This window comes from Lissotriton helveticus, chromosome 7 (assembly GCF_964261635.1).
Source record: "Lissotriton helveticus chromosome 7, aLisHel1.1, whole genome shotgun sequence".
Classification (NCBI taxonomy): Eukaryota; Metazoa; Chordata; class Amphibia; order Caudata; family Salamandridae; genus Lissotriton; species Lissotriton helveticus.
Genome location: NC_136068.1, coordinates 142,830,733 through 142,846,500, shown reverse-complemented (window position 1 = coordinate 142,846,500; position 15,768 = coordinate 142,830,733). Strand labels below are relative to the sequence as shown.

Here is a 15,768-nt window from a genome sequence, read left to right as displayed (position 1 = left end):
GTACAATCCAAAGTTCAGATTGATTGCAGAATCTTTTTGTCAGAGATGCCTGATCTGCCAGCAGATCAACCCAAACAGGAAAACAGTTGTGAGCTTGGGAACCATAGGACGGGAGGGTGGTCCTTTTACCAGGTTGCAGATGGATTTTATTGACATGCCACCTCATATTAAATTGAGATACGTCCTGGTGATAATCTGTCTGTTTTCAAGATGGGTGGAAACGTTCCCAACTCGTCACAATGATTCAGTTACTGTGTCAAAATTGATTTTAAGAGAAATCATACCTAGGTATGGATTTCCGGTGACGGTCGAGACTGATCGTGGAACACATTTTGAAAACAGATTGCTAAAATTGATTTGTGAAGCACTGAACATAAAGCAGAAGCTGCACTGTGCTTACAGACCAGAAGAATCAGGTGTTATTGAGCAAGTGAATGGTACTATCAAAAATAGGATAGCCAAAATGTGTTTAGCTACAGGAATGAAGTGGACAGATGCACTTCCACTTGTTTTGATGTCTTTGAGAAGTACTCCAGATAAAAAGACAGGATTAAGCCCTCACGAGATTCTCATGGGCAGAGTCATGAGACAAGCATTTGTACCAGTTGGTAAACTTATGAGCATTAATGATAGCGTCATATTGGAATACTGCAAGAACCTTTCTGACGTGGTGACTTCTGTGTTCCATCAGGTGGGAACTGAAGTGATAACCAAAGAGAAGGAACAAGCTCATGATCTGTTACCCGGAGACTGGGTGAGAACAAAAGTTCACCGGAGAAGAAACTGCCTAGTACCCAGGTGGCAAAAGGCAAGACAGGTGATACTTGGCACAACAAATGCAGTAAAGTGTAGAGGATTGAAGAGATGGATTCATGCTAGTCACACCATTCGTGTATCACCACCTGATAATCCGGACGAAGGTGATACTACAGCTGATTCAGATTCTGAAAAAGAACCTGAAAGAGATCCAGATTCTGAAGATCGACAAGAAGGTCGACATCTGGAAAATTCAAATGCGAATGAGGCATTGAATGAAGATACTGAAGAAATTGTGATACAAGACTCTGAAAATGATGAAGATCTTCTAGAAAAAGAAGCAGAAAAAGAGTCTAATCAAGTGGTGTTTCAAGATCAGGAGAGTATTGAAAAGCAGATTGGAAGCTCTGAAGGCAGGAACGGAAGTTCTGAAACTGGGAAGTTGAAAGTAATTGAAGAAGAAGAAGACGAAATTCCGAGTACCAGCTGTAAGGATGATGTTCCTAACAGAGTGAAACTGCCGAGTAAAGAAGTGCCTGAATCTAGAATTGACATCTCAGAAAGCGAAACAGATGAAAGTGACGATGAATCCAAAGAGAGAAGTTCAAGGAAAAGAGCTTGGAGAGCAGAGTGTAATCTAACTGAACCAAAGAAGAAATTATCAAGAAAAGGAGATAATTGGCCAAATGAAAATGAAAGTTTAAAATTCAAATTAGTAAACAGATCAAAGGAGCAGGTTAATGAAGCCTCAAGTCAAAAAGGAGACTCAGATAAGAAAAATCAAGCAGGAAAGAAAATAGAAGTGATTAGCAGCAGGGCAAAGAAGGTGATTAGGCCTAATCAAAAGTACAAGTCCCCTGAATGGACATACATCATTATCCCACCAGTAGTGGAAGTGAATAGCAGCAGTCAGGAGTATTTAGATGATAATGATTGATTTTGTTTCCATATAAAATTGAATTCTGTATTTGGCATAAGGCTGAAGAAATTGTGTTAGGTGACACAAGGTCGAAGAAATTGTGCTAGCTGTAAAAACACATTGATGTAAGACGCAAGGTCGAAGAAAAGTTGTTAGAAAGTAGGGTTTTCTTTAAAAAAAAAAGTAAAAACAGGGGGTGTATATTATAATTTTTGATTTTTGATTTTTTTTGTAAGGCTCTTGTTTCAGAGAAAAGATGCTTTCTACTAATAATAATTCGAGATGTTCTATCATAAGAAGATGTTGTAAAATGTCTTCTATATGTGTGATTCTAATAATTTTGGTTTGGTTAATTTTAGCTGTCATTTTTCCTCTTGGTATTGACAAGGAAGAGTATAAGACTAATATGACTAGTAAAATTGTGGCTAAACAAGATAACCATGATGTTGTAGGCAGGTCTAACAGAGTTATTGAGCACAAACCAGAGATCCACCAAGATAGATCGATTGGTGATTTTTCTAGTAATACTTTTTAAGACTTTTATCTGAATATGTTAAAGTAATGGATTTGAAAGATTGTTATATTTGTGGGAAATTACCTGCTTCTGTTTCTGAGGGGGTCACCTATAATATGCTTACCCTTACATATGGAATTACTTGCAGCGTAATAGCTAGTTTATTTTATCAGACAGGTCATCTGGAGTATTATTACTCTAATTTAAAGGTTGATATAAGCTTAAATAAACATAAACATGCTAAACAGATGAGGGAATTTTTCATTGTAACTAATGAACTTACTTATGAGTATGCTTTTAGAAACAATTTAACATGTAAGTTGAGGACGGAAGAAAACTCTTTCTTAAATATGGTTGAAGAGAGAAGGGCAATTTATAAACGAAATGAAATGCTGAAACAAACCAAATCTAAGTTTTGGCAGATTGAGGATGAGAAGCTCAATGGTAGAACTGAGAATGTTGCAATTCATATAGATAAACCTGTTAGTTGAAAGCTTTGTATTAGAAGGGATAATACTCTATTTGATAATTATTTTGTTGGTGCTAGTCAGTGTGAAGATACTTATCAAATTTTAGGTGGGTGGGGATTTAAAGGTGGTAAAGACTCAATTTTTCCTGGAATTTATTTTGTATGTGGAGACAAAGCCTATTATAATCTTCCCGATCACTGGTATGGTACTTGCTATATCGGATCAGTTTTTCCAAAGATTATTCATGTAGATAGAAATGTCAAGGGTTCATTTGAAATTAGCAATCATCTGAGTAGATTCAGAAGGGAAAGTTTTTCAGAAATTTTGGGAGATATTTTTGGTGCAGTAATACATTTGGTGGGTATAACCCTGAATGCAGTTAAAATCTGAAAAATTTCTACAATTGTTGACAGATTGTCTACTGATACTGCTAGTGGATTCCAATTAGTCAATACGGAACTTATTGCTATGAGAACGATGGTTATGCAGTACCGTCTTGCTCTAGACATTCTATTAGCTAAAGAAGGAGGAGTTTGTAGAATTTTACATGTCCAGCATTGCTGCACATATATTCCAGACATGAGTCAAAACATAGAGATGTATATCAAGAATATTACAGAATTACATACTGAAGTTGAACCTTTAGAAGATAAAGATTTTTCAGAACGCTTGAGCAAAAGATTTGCAGCAATCAAAAACTGGTTTCAAGAGATTGGTAGTTCAATTTTAGGCAAAATACTGTGTCCTTTATTAGTTATAGTCTTTGTTAAAAATTAGTTGCATGTTACACAAAAGAAAGAAATATTTAAGGGAAAAGAAAAGAATTTACAAGCTCAGAAAAGAACAAGAAAAAGAAATAGAATTAGAAGAGTTTCGTAGGTCACAATATGAGAGTTACAAACAGCTGAATCGAAAGTTTAGAAACACTAATACTGTGAATGTCCAAAACATGTGCAAAGGTTTAAATTTGTGCTAAAAAATTTTGGGTGTAGTTTGGTGATTTTGAAATCACCAGATGAGGGAGTTGATGGAGGGAGGTGCTGAATGAAATTTCGTTCAAACTCGCAAAGTTAAACTTCCATAAAAACTGTAACCGTATTAACTAGTATGTGATGAAAAGTATTAATCAACTTAGTTTTTAAAAATGCATTTACAAGAAACACGAGGGACTAACTTATGTGCTCTATGTTGCAAATGCAAGTGCGTAGAAAATAATAAACTAACCTTGTCTATTGTCTTTGTCAGTATTAAATACGGCTGTTTGACTAATGACATGTGCTTATTTGTGTGCTTATGTTATGTCTTTACGTCTTTTCTGTGGCAAAAGCTCGTGGAGGATCCTACGGCCTAAAAGAAGAAGGTAGATATAAAATGCAGCTTTGTGTGCACAGCTGGGTAACATAAATTAATGGGTTAATAATTAGCAAAGGGGGTGGGTAACAGAATGGGTTTCAATTCTTTAATTAATTAATGTTTTGTGTTTGTTTGAATAATAGTTTCTGAAAGAGGCTTAAGGCCTATGAAAAGATGGTGTTTTCGAATCCTGTCCAAAAAGAGCCTAGCATGGAAGTGGAAACTTTTACCATGTTGACAAGTTTTGTCAGTGAAAGCAAATTTAATAAATTGTGCTAAACGTGCTCTTGGAGAGAAAGATTCAAGGACAGGAAGCGGCAAGATAGCCAAGCCAAGGAAGTCATGTACTGTAACTCGAGAGTAAAGTAAAATTTTTAAGGAAGCTGCGCGACTCGAAAGTAAAGGACAATGGACTCTAAGAAAAGCCCGATCCAGGCTTGGAGAACGGTGATGACACAATATGAACAGACATAAGTCAGCCAATGAAAACACTGGATGGCAAAGAAATGTGTACAATTTTGAGAAGATTAGCTAGTCAGAAAGGTATAAAACTTGGCCCCATGGGCAGGAGGGCGCTTCTCGCTTTCCGATTCCTGAAGGGTGTGTCGTGCTGTTGGACTCTTTGGCGCACGTAAGGATAGCAGTCTTTAATGATTATTCTTTTTAGGTGGAGCGAGTTTTAAACAGGGAAATAGAATTTAGGGAATGGAAACTGTTACATTCTTTAATTCATGCTAATTGATTTGCCTTTGAGGTGTCGGTCTAATATGTTTTCCCCTTAATAAATGCTGCTTTCATTATTGCTAATAAAATAAAGATAACTAATTGAAAATGCTCTTTCTTTGAATAATAAAGTTAATAAAATTAGATTTTGAAATGACAAGCTGGTCTTGTTTATTCATGGTCTAGTTACCATTAGCTGATCCATTTACCTAAGTGACTTAATTAAAATGATAAATGATTAAAACCATGGAGAAAAATGATAAACTGCAGGTGTATATAAAAGTTGTAAATAGATTGTGAATAGTTCTGTTTAATTAGGACACATGATTCAGTTGCCCCAAAAAATTGTCTCGTTGGTATATATGGGCCTTCATGAGTGATTTATGATTAATGGGGAGTATTGTGGTGTTGGGTAGCGTTGGTGAGACAGTTTTTCCTTAGGGGCGCTGGATCAGTACTTACCCATTTAAAGAGTAACACTCCCGAAAATGATTTGTATAAAGAAAGCCCTGAGTTGGAAACACCATTTCCTGTTGGCGTGTAGCAAGAGGATAGCGCTGCGTACGTGCATTAATTAATACATGTAATATGAGCTTCTAGCCCTGATGGGGCCATTGAATTATAATCTAAACCCTAAATGTTTTGGGATCAATCATAAATCGAAGGACATATTCATGACTGGCTCCACTCATGGAGTTAGGAGGCACCTTTAAGCACACACATTACCTGTCACAGACACTTCATTTTTTGAACAAGGGATATAGGTGCGAAGAAACGAGTAATTACGACAGCATGAGGCCTACAACTTTTTCTATCGAGCCAGTGCTTTAAATGGGCCGGTACTCACCGGTACTGAGTACCGGCACTTCTTATTTTAATCCCTTCAACTACCGGCACTTCTCCCCCCGCCAAGGAGAGTACCGGTACTATAGTCTGATGCATTTCTCACTGCTAATTCTGCGGAGGCAGGGTGGCGCCAGCCTCTAATATTCTGACAGCCAAAGTGCCCCTGTAGCCCTGTGCTGAGCTGCGGAATCGAAAGCGTTTATCAGCAGCTCAGTTGCATTATGTCTTGTAGGTGTCGATAATTTCACCTTCACACTGCGCTTGACAGAGCAGTGTCTGTACCATTCAGACACTGCTCTGTCAATCACATTTACACTATGGTGTGCATTGGTGCACACCCTGGAATCCAGGAGACCCACCGAGAGCGACAATGAAGGAAGCCACGGGAGGTGAGGAGGTAAAAGGGTCCTTTATCCTGTGAGCCTTTTGTGCGAGTGTGTGACGGAGTGTTTAACTGCGTGTGTGTGCCTTTAGGTGTAAGGGAAAGAGGGAGATATAGAAACTGGGTAGTCCAATGTGTTTTAACCCCTCCCATGCTCGTGACGGAACCATTCCGTCACGAGCCTCGGGTGGGCTGTGCTGGTGATGGAACGGTTCCGTCACGGCCCCGCCGCCGCACCTGCGCGGCGCGTTCTATTGAGCGGGCGGGGCCGTGACGGAACCGTTCCGTCACAAGCACAGCTCACCCACGTGCCGTGACGGAGCGGTTCCGTCACGAGCACGGGACCGCCGCGCCGCTGCCCCGCCCCCTTAGCGCTGCGGCGGAATAGCCGCCGCAGCGAAGGGGTTAAAGAATGTGTGCAGACTGCTTTGTACATGCATGTGTGCTCAGGCCTTTGTGAGTGCGTGCTCAGGCCTTTGTGAGTGTGTCTGCACATGAGAATGTGAGTACTAAGCACAACGCAAACAAATAATAATAATCAGAGCCACTGTAATTATGCATCAGGGTTGATTCATTTATGCCGCAAGAAAAGGCAACTTATGCTGCGTATGCAGAATAGTTCTTGATTGTATTACGCCATTATTTTGTATTTTGTATACTTGTAACATGGGCATAGGTTGTACTACAGCCCGCCCATAGCCCCCCCCCCACCCCACTAGCCACACCATTAACTCAATTTGATGAGTACCTGCACTTATTTTTTTCCATTTAAAGCACTGATCGAGCCAGTATCTCGAGAGGCCTATCTGTACACCAACTTCCGGAGTATGTTGCTAGCAGTACATCGCAGTCGGGTATTGTAAGAAATGGTAAAGGTATAACACCTAAGAGTTTCATTAGCATCAAAACATACTCAAGAGCTTCGGTCCTTCTAGAAAAAGAAAACACGCGCCGTGCTCGACTGAGCCGGGTTGTTTCCCATGCAGTCAGCAACTTTCTTCTGGCGCATTCAGCTATCTCTGCAGGGTCGCGGTGCACCTCCTCCTAAAAGGTACCGAATAGAAGTTGCCTTTTCCTCAGCTGTATAGATCAGGGCGGCACTTCCGGTTGGCCTTCGAACTCCCAAATAAATCTGTACTGGTCTGTTCTACGTTTCCGGTTCACAGCTGCCCTCCCCCTGTGAATCTGGTTTGTTCTCCACGTTTCCGGTTCGACTCCGAACAGCCGCGAGTGAAACTGCGTAGGTCTCTTCTACAGACACCTTCCGGTTGGAATGTGAACCTCCCCATGTAAATATGCACCGGGCTGTTCTACACTTCCTGTTGGACGCCGCCCCTCCCCGGCTGAAGCTGAACTCCTGTTGATATTTGGCTGCGGCCCTCTCCCCTATAGCCGACACTGTGTTTCCTGAGCGAATCTCGACTCTTCTGTGCTCTCTGTTGAGTCCAGGCTCTCCAAGTACCTCTTGGTAGAATCTGGAATCTTCCTCTCCGTGGCTGGTACTCTCTTACACCACATGCTGTAATGTCTTACCATAGCCACCAAATGACTCAATGCTAGTGGTCCCCTTCAGCAACCCACAGCTTTTCAGCCGAGAACGCTTTGGTTTCTGAGATCCAGAGACCATACATACGAGGAAAAGAGAACCTGCAAGTACACAGTTTGCTAGAAAGACTGTACTGAATGAAAGTTGTCCCTGAACAAATAGAGGCCGTTGTCGACCACCCTCTTCTACACCCTGCACTGGTATACCCTTGGTTACACTTTTCCATACTGCCTTATGAAAGCTCCACTTTTTTTGTTTCTCCTGTTTAGATCTTTTATCGTCTATACAAAAATCCACCTCATAAATGGACACTATTAATATCCGTTAATTACAGCTCTTGCCAAAGAGAGAAGTGCTGTCTGTAACACTAGGCAAAAACAAATAGGAATACTTTCTTGGAATCACAGTCAGTCATATTTTAGAGCAGGTGAATTTGCTGACACAGTGATGGTGGCCATTCTAAGTGATCTGTATGGGCATGCAGATGACAATATACCAGCCGCAACCATAGTGCTAAATAAATATTTCTGTGGCCTTCGATACCACGAATCATCAGATTCAGTAGATCACTTAAGTATCAATGGCAACAAAGTCTTGTATTGAGAATGGATCCATGATTTTTTTTTCTCAGGTCTTTGGTGGTAAACAAGAGTTTACATCTTCACCCCAGCCAAAAAGCAGTGGAGTTCTTAATGGATCGGTATTGTCTACTCTTCTATTTAACCTTTATACAGCCCAATCGGCTGAGTGGACTTGCATTAATGGTCTGAAAATGTACATGTCTGCAAAGGACATACAAAAAACCTCATAGGATCCTGAATCCAGGGCCTTGCAATTTTCCAATTTTCCATCCCAGGTCAATAAATGCACAAAGGAGCATCACCTGAAACTTTGTGGGAAAATAACTGAGTTTCTCTGTTCCTGAAACCCTACCTCATTCCCAAATATATGCCTTTTAGGCCTAGTCCACCCGTTATTAAGCCACCGCCAATCTCCTGGGTAAAATGTCTGAGATTGAACTCTCTTGATGAAACAGAATAAGTCTGTGATATATTCCTGTTTATTTCAGTTACGAATACGAAAAAGACTGTTCGGTCTCTTTGCTTTTCCACATAAAAACCAGATTCACAGTGTATTTATTTCCACCAGATTACATTAGTGTAATGCAATCTACCTAGATCATCCTCTATTTCAGCAACTGCAAGTAATACACAATTATGCACCAAGACTGTCCTTGGTTTAAAGGCAATTTATTATGTCTCACAAGCTTTTATTACCTTGCACTGGCTTCCAGTTAGAGATCATATTGTTTTAATTTATTTTTATTTTTAATACATAAAACTGTCTATTCCCCAACACAAGCTGCAGAGAAGAGCCGTTTCGAGTGGTACCAGCTGTAATGCTCTCTGAGATGTAATGATAAATCACTCTTTGTAGCCCCTTGCATTCAACAGGTATATCTGGGTGGCGGAGTCTTCTCAGTAGCCACTGCAAAAGGATAACACTCTCTTCCCGGGTACCTTAGGATGGAAACCAACCTTCTTAGATTCAAGAAGGGCCTGAATGAAGACTTTGCCCTTTCCAAAAAGCAGCTAGACGTTTTTAGTTAGAAGTCTATAGTGTCTGAGGGTTGGCTTAATGTGCTCTGCTAGTGTTTATGCCTTGAAACTCCCAGCACCAAGGCACCCCTGGAAGGGAGATATTGTGCTTTATAAATTGAATAAACAAATACTTGCACCTCATCTGTAGAATTTTATATTTTCTACCCTTCCGCATGTAGTTTCCACTGTGCTACACTTTTTGTAGATCATAACACTCCTGAAACTAAAATTCCCACATATGTAGAAACTATATATCCAAATTGCTTGCTATTGCCACTGGAGAAGAGCAATGCTCCAGGTAACAGTTCAAATTACCAGGTAGTTATACTGGCCATCAACCCCTCATGGTACCATAGCAACATTCCTTCTTCTAAGTTAAAACTATTATGGAGCATATTCCCATTTATCGAATTTCTCAGATGTTTAAAGGCTACCATTGGTACTGCAAAATCTAAACAATGTTATGCAAACCGACTATACCGTGAGCCACCTGCACACCTTCTACAGAATTAAAAAAACACAAAGTACTGCTGCAAGATTTCAAAAATATCTATATTCCTGCAACCACATGCATATCGTTTTGCATACTCAAGATGGATTCACATTTAAAAAAAAACTTTTCGTATCACCCAAAATTCCATAAATGGCACTGGTCCTCCCTTCGGCCGAATACATTCCATGTTTACCACTCCATAAGAAACCTCAGATCTAAATCAATTAGGAAAATTGTTATTCCTAACTACAGAAAACGATGTCAGGTACGGATTTCATTCTTCATTCTAATATCTACAATATGAAAATCAATACTTGTACACATCTGCTAGATAACAGACCATTAGGCCTTCTGATGTATCATTAAAGCCTGGCTCATACCCTGACTGATCCAAACACAGTATTGGTGGGCATCCGGGCTGATGCTGTGAAATAAATTAACTGTAGGATCTATACACTAATATTCCAGTTGGTACTAGCAGTGAGAATGGTAATGGGTAGAAATTGGAAAATAGTTTTTCCGACCCCAAAGTGGATATGCAGTATGCAAAGTTGGGGGAGACAATAGCTTTGGAAAAGACTTTCCCTGCTTTTAATGAATGAAAAAAAAAATTCCTGATGATATAGTAACCAGTTTTATTGAAATTGCAATGGTCCATAGGAAGGAATGAGGTTGCAATTAAGGAATGTTTAGGAATCGCAATTTTTATAGCGATTCCTACATGCATTGGCTTTTGCGAGTCCTTAATTGCGATTTCTTAATAATTGCAATTAAGGACTCGCAAAATCATACCTTGATGCATGTGCCCCTTAGGGCCTGATTTATGAAAAGTATGTTTAATGATTCCTAAATTGTAGCAAATACCGAATAGCAAATTAGGAATGTCTAAATATGATTTCTGTACATTTCTTGTTGGCAAACAGCGATTCATAAGTTTTCATTATTTTTACATGCCTATTCAGAATTTGCAAATCGTTATGGGTTGTTAATTGTGACTGTTACACCGTCAGCGAATGACAACCTCACCTATTTCAGTAAGTACATTTGCTTTCAGCTGCATAGCAGAAAAGAACTTCTGTACCAACAGAGGGCTACCTCTAAGCACTATGTCAAGCCAGGATGCACAGGTGGCGAGAAAGAGAAAACACAAATTCAGCAATCAGGAGCCGTCAATACCAGTAGAGGAATGCGTTTTTCAACAGGACATGCTTTTTGGCAAAACATCTCTGTCCTGGATCCAACAAGGGATTAATTCTGTAGGTGTCACAAAGAGACAGATGGAAGAAATCAGGGAGAAAAGGTACGACCCACATTCCCGCACCAGAAAGGATGCAACGGTAAAAAAGGAGGCTGCAGCTACAGGTGGGAGACCAAGTACACTATTGAAAATACATTGAGACCACCTTCCAACCTAAAGCTATCTCAGGAGTATCCAATATAGACACATCAGCCCATGTGTCTCATTCTCCTGGTCAGTTCTTTACGATGTTCTTATAGAAATATATCTACATTTAACATTGGTTTATGAACTTTTCTAAATAAAAAGCAAGACCAGGTATGTTAATAAAATGTTAGTTATTTAGGGATTACTCAAAGTATTATTTTGAAAAAAATATTCTTGACCATCTGGCTAATGGTTTTATTTATAGAGCATCTTTCTGGCATCAATCAATCTAGCATGTACAAACTAGGGATGCAGATCATGTACCTGATGAAGCCTTGCCTACCAAACTAAACAATAGACAAGTTAAAAGTGTGTTCAAGCTTAGGCCTGTTATTATCTCACACTAGTTCGAGCTTTAATCTGAATTGCTAATAATGGTCATACTGATAAGGGGTTGATGTGCTCAATCAATAATAGCACATTACCTGGTAATATCTCACTGTTTCTGAGTACGTGTGCGCTGTTATCTGACATCTAACATAAAGGCCCATATGGATAACTGACTCCGCCAATAATCTGGCATGTCTTTGCTTGATATTGGATCTTACTGCCTTCCCCTTTGCAATTGAGTACTAACCACCCCTTCAAAACATAATATTAAAACAAGTCTGTCTCACCGACCAACTTGGGTGTGGCAACAAAAATGCACAAGCCTCTATATTTGTTCTCACATAATCCTTAAATGTATCTATTCCATATGACACTTCTATCTGGCCCGTAGACTTTAGGAATTAGATGGCTATGAGGTAAAGCACATGTCAATCTTGGATAGCTAAAACAAAACCAAAGGTGGTGATTCGTTTTGGATAGCTAGTCATTTCAATCAACAGACAATGGAGACTTTGGAGTATTAAACCTGTGCTTCCAGGTGAGCTTCGCTGAAGCCACAATTTAATAGCATCTCCGATTCTCTGGGCTTCCTTCTGTGTTTTTGACATTTTCCAATTCTTATTTTCTAGTAAACACTCATCAAGGAACTATCTAGCAGTTTCTTATGGTGTAAAACTGCACCTGTCGCCGTTGGCCACATCTCGGCGCATTTCCGCTGCAGTAGAGCTCGACTCAACTAACCTAGTATATACACCTAGTATATACACACAATCTGAAAAACATCCAGCTAACCCGAATCCGCTGGAGCGGTCAGTATAAAACTGCAAATCTGTATCCCTCATACACTCCTTAACACTTCCATGCTGAAGCACTTCATCAAACTTGTCAAATGTCATACTTTATATACTCCAAGATTAGCACACCACTTACCATAATTTCTTGCAGATGATATTAGTTGCCTCCTTCGAGATCTAAAGACTGCGAGTCACTGAGTCTGGGAGGAGAGTATTAAGGGGAGTGGTGCAAAGCAGCTCAGGTTGTTGGCCATGCACATTCAAGCACATGCGACTTGATACCTATGCCTGTAAGCAGAACATAGGGTGGTGCAACATAGACATGTAAATAGGAGACAATGTTGCTGTCTGTTCGCCTTATTTTTTAGACTATTTTTCCTTCCCTTGATGGAACACTGCTGCTCCTGAAAGAGTGCAATTGAACTTTTACATGCCATAAAGAGCGTACACTGTGAAGCATTCTAGAGTGGGTCAGTTACTGATGGCTCTTTGTGCTGCATGTTGGTGATGTTCACTTCTGCCTATATTTTTGCTGGATTTAACACTCTGCACTTTACTACTGCTAATCAGTGATACATTGCCTGTGCTCCTCCTTTCAATCTGGAGAAACTAACCTACCCTTATTGGCATAATTGATTTACCTGTAGGTCTCTAGTATATGGTTTTTAATTTCAAAGAGAGAGACCCCTTACACCAGGGGAATAAGGTACTTGTTCAAAGTGGAATAGAGTGTTTCCCTTGGCACAGTTTAATCGTTAAGCCCACATGTTAACTTTGGATATTTAAACATTTAAACACTATAAAACAAACCAATACATATATAAAAAGGCTGGTATAAATGTATTATTCTTAAAAACAATGACAGTCACAAATTTAAAAAATATGGTGTTACCATATTACAACTGATAAAAACAGAGGGAAGAAAGCAAAAAACCTTTTAAGAAAAGGTTTTTTGCTTTCTTCCCTCTGTTTTTATCAGTTGTAATATGGTAACACCATATTTTTTAAATTTGTGACTGTCATTGTTTTTAAGAATAATACATTTATACCAGCCTTTTTATATATGTATTGGTTTGTTTTATAGTGTTTAAATGTTTAAATATCCAAAGTTAACATGTGGGCTTAACGATTAAACTGTGCCAAGGGAAACACTCTATTCCACTCTAGTATATGGTACAAAGTGTACCCTCGGCCTGTAAGTTTGTTGTATTTAGCCTGTCTCTTTTCCCACCTCTTTTACCCACCAGGAGTGAGTCTTTTATTATTACCATCTTGATGACAAGACCTGAAATCTATCTTGAATAAAACAACCTAAATTATACCAGGCTCCAGGCATCAATTTACAACAAAGTTAAATGTCACCAGTGGATTGCAGCACCCATTGTGCCACCCACTTCAGTAACAGAGAAAATATGACGTGACTGCAGGCCCACCATTTGTAGCCTGACTGTTCCAGTCTTCAACTGTAAATTCGACATGTAAAAAAAAAATCACATTTGACAAGACAAAACCTTCCTTTTAAATATGTATGTCACCCATAAAGAAGGGCACATGGTATTTAAAAGTAGGTCATGTAAGAATTTAATGTTGTTTCCTTACAGTGCTGGGGTTTACATAGAACACTGGGGGATACCCTTGAAAGCAAGAGAAACGGAATGCCAAAGCAATTCTTGTATATCTACTGTCTAGTTGCTGGAAAACCCTACTGGACTTCTATCTCTGTGTTTTTTGGGAGTACAGAGACTTCCCCAAACTGGACTTTGATGATAGATGTGGGAGGACACTAGGGTTACCATAGTAAATTACCCACACACACCGTCGGCCTACAGAGCCTATGTTTCTTGTGGCTGAGTAATTTTGCCATCTACAAAATGTCCAAAGTGGGTATAGTTTTCACCGGGAACTTTTACCTCATTGATTAGGGCGCGACCAGGAGTCAATCCTACCCACTAGCATGTGCCAGGCATAAAAGTGACATCTCCAAGCATCCACTACAAAACTCTCCTGGTCCTGAGGAAGATCATAAGAGGATTGAACTGATGTATGTGACCAGAAAAGAGCCCAGAAGGACTGAACCTGCCTATTCGTGTACCCTTGGAAAAAGAAGTGCACTCTATGGATCATACGGCTGACCTCCTGTTAAGGTTACAGGGGCACAACAAGCTACAAGAGGCCTTTGCATTTAACTGCCCAACTTACCAGTGGCAACTGGAGTTGGACTGGCTCCAGCGGTTTAGCCTCTGCCTGACATCCTGTGAGTCTCCAAGAGCCTCCCCATAGGTCCTAAGTGACTTTAGCAGAGTACTTGTGCGGTGGATTGTGACTTAAAAGACTAAAGTCAGAAAGTAAAATCTTTGACCAGGACCAACCTAGTTGGTGTATCTGACCGACACTCTACAGAGGTCAGTGTCACAATGCGCCTCGGTCCTGGTCTACCGCGACCATTGACTATCATTAGTACTTTGTGACTTTGTGCTTCTTAGCACTATTTCTACTTAAAATGTAAAAAAGTCATCACTCTGGTTCCCGTATTGGATTTGTTTGTCATTTTGGTATCATTATGTTTATTAAATGTTACCTTACAATTCTTATTCGGTTTTGCATGTTTCTTGTGTTGCATTTCAAGTTTATTACTGTTTTGGCACTGCATTATATTTTACACATACCCTCAATTAAACCTGTCTGCACTGTACCATAGCAACCCCTGGGTTGAGCTCAGGTTAATTTAGTGACTTTGAGAGATCACCCTGACAAGAGTTGTGAATATTCGTAGAGGTGATAGTTGCCCTCCACACTTCATTCAATTTCTTAAATTTTTGTTGTGTGTCTCCCAAACCGACCCAATGTTAAACGTATGGTAGGGACTTGAAAGTAGGGATAAAGATGTTCTGACGAAAGCCACTGACTAGATTACTGATTGGCTGAAACATATTGACGAGAATAGGATGAAGGAGAACCCCACAAATCCACTTTGTTTTTTAATTTTGTCAGAAGAACCCAAATTAAATTTATGGGCGATTCCTCTACACATTTTTAGATTTAGCTTTCTGTTTAATTCCCTATCTGTGATATCAAGAGCTTCCCTTTAAACCTTTAAATGGTGAGCCCATGTTGGAGAGATACTCGCTAAATAAGATAAGACCCAATGAAGAAGAATGCCCCAAGAAAATTGATTCCTTATTTATCTGAGATCCATAAGTGTCTCTAGAGCAGTGGTCTCGAGGTTGAGGATTATTTAGATACCCTCCCCCTTTGACGCCTACTTCAACCAGGATATGAGTGTAAAAAGATGCTAGTGATGGCCCATTACAGAGTGGATTAGTGGCCCCATTTTTTTCCACTGAAAACAAAGCACTGTTGTCAGGGTGATGCTTCTCTTAGGCAGTGGCTTGCACCCCCCCAATTAAGCCCCCCCTCCAGTTTCAAGACCTCTGCTCTAGAGGGTTCACTATACTTTTTGTGATGTGATAAAATCAGAAGGATGTTACAACAGGCACGGTTTCCTCTCTTTCCCTTGGATGTGTTAAGACGTATCGTGTGCAAGTGCCCACCCATGTCGGGAAGCACCCCTTACATCGGATACATCGCATCGCGCTG

General features: G+C 39.9%; 1 protein-coding gene across 5 annotated transcripts in view; it reads right to left on the bottom strand.

Moving 5' to 3' along the window:
- The window catches only part of DNMT3B (DNA methyltransferase 3 beta), a 791,643-nt gene that overhangs the window by 741,490 nt on the left and 34,385 nt on the right, over positions 1-15,768 (bottom strand). For 2 of the 5 annotated variants that reach the window (XM_078651793.1, XM_078651795.1), the window contains exon 1: positions 6,712-7,187. The exons of 2 other annotated variants lie outside the window; for them this stretch is intronic. The gene's annotated coding sequence lies outside the window, so the exon portion shown is untranslated. Of the gene's footprint in view, positions 1-6,711; positions 7,188-15,768 lie in introns of those variants that run through there. One more of the 5 variants, XM_078651796.1, reaches the window with a different exon arrangement.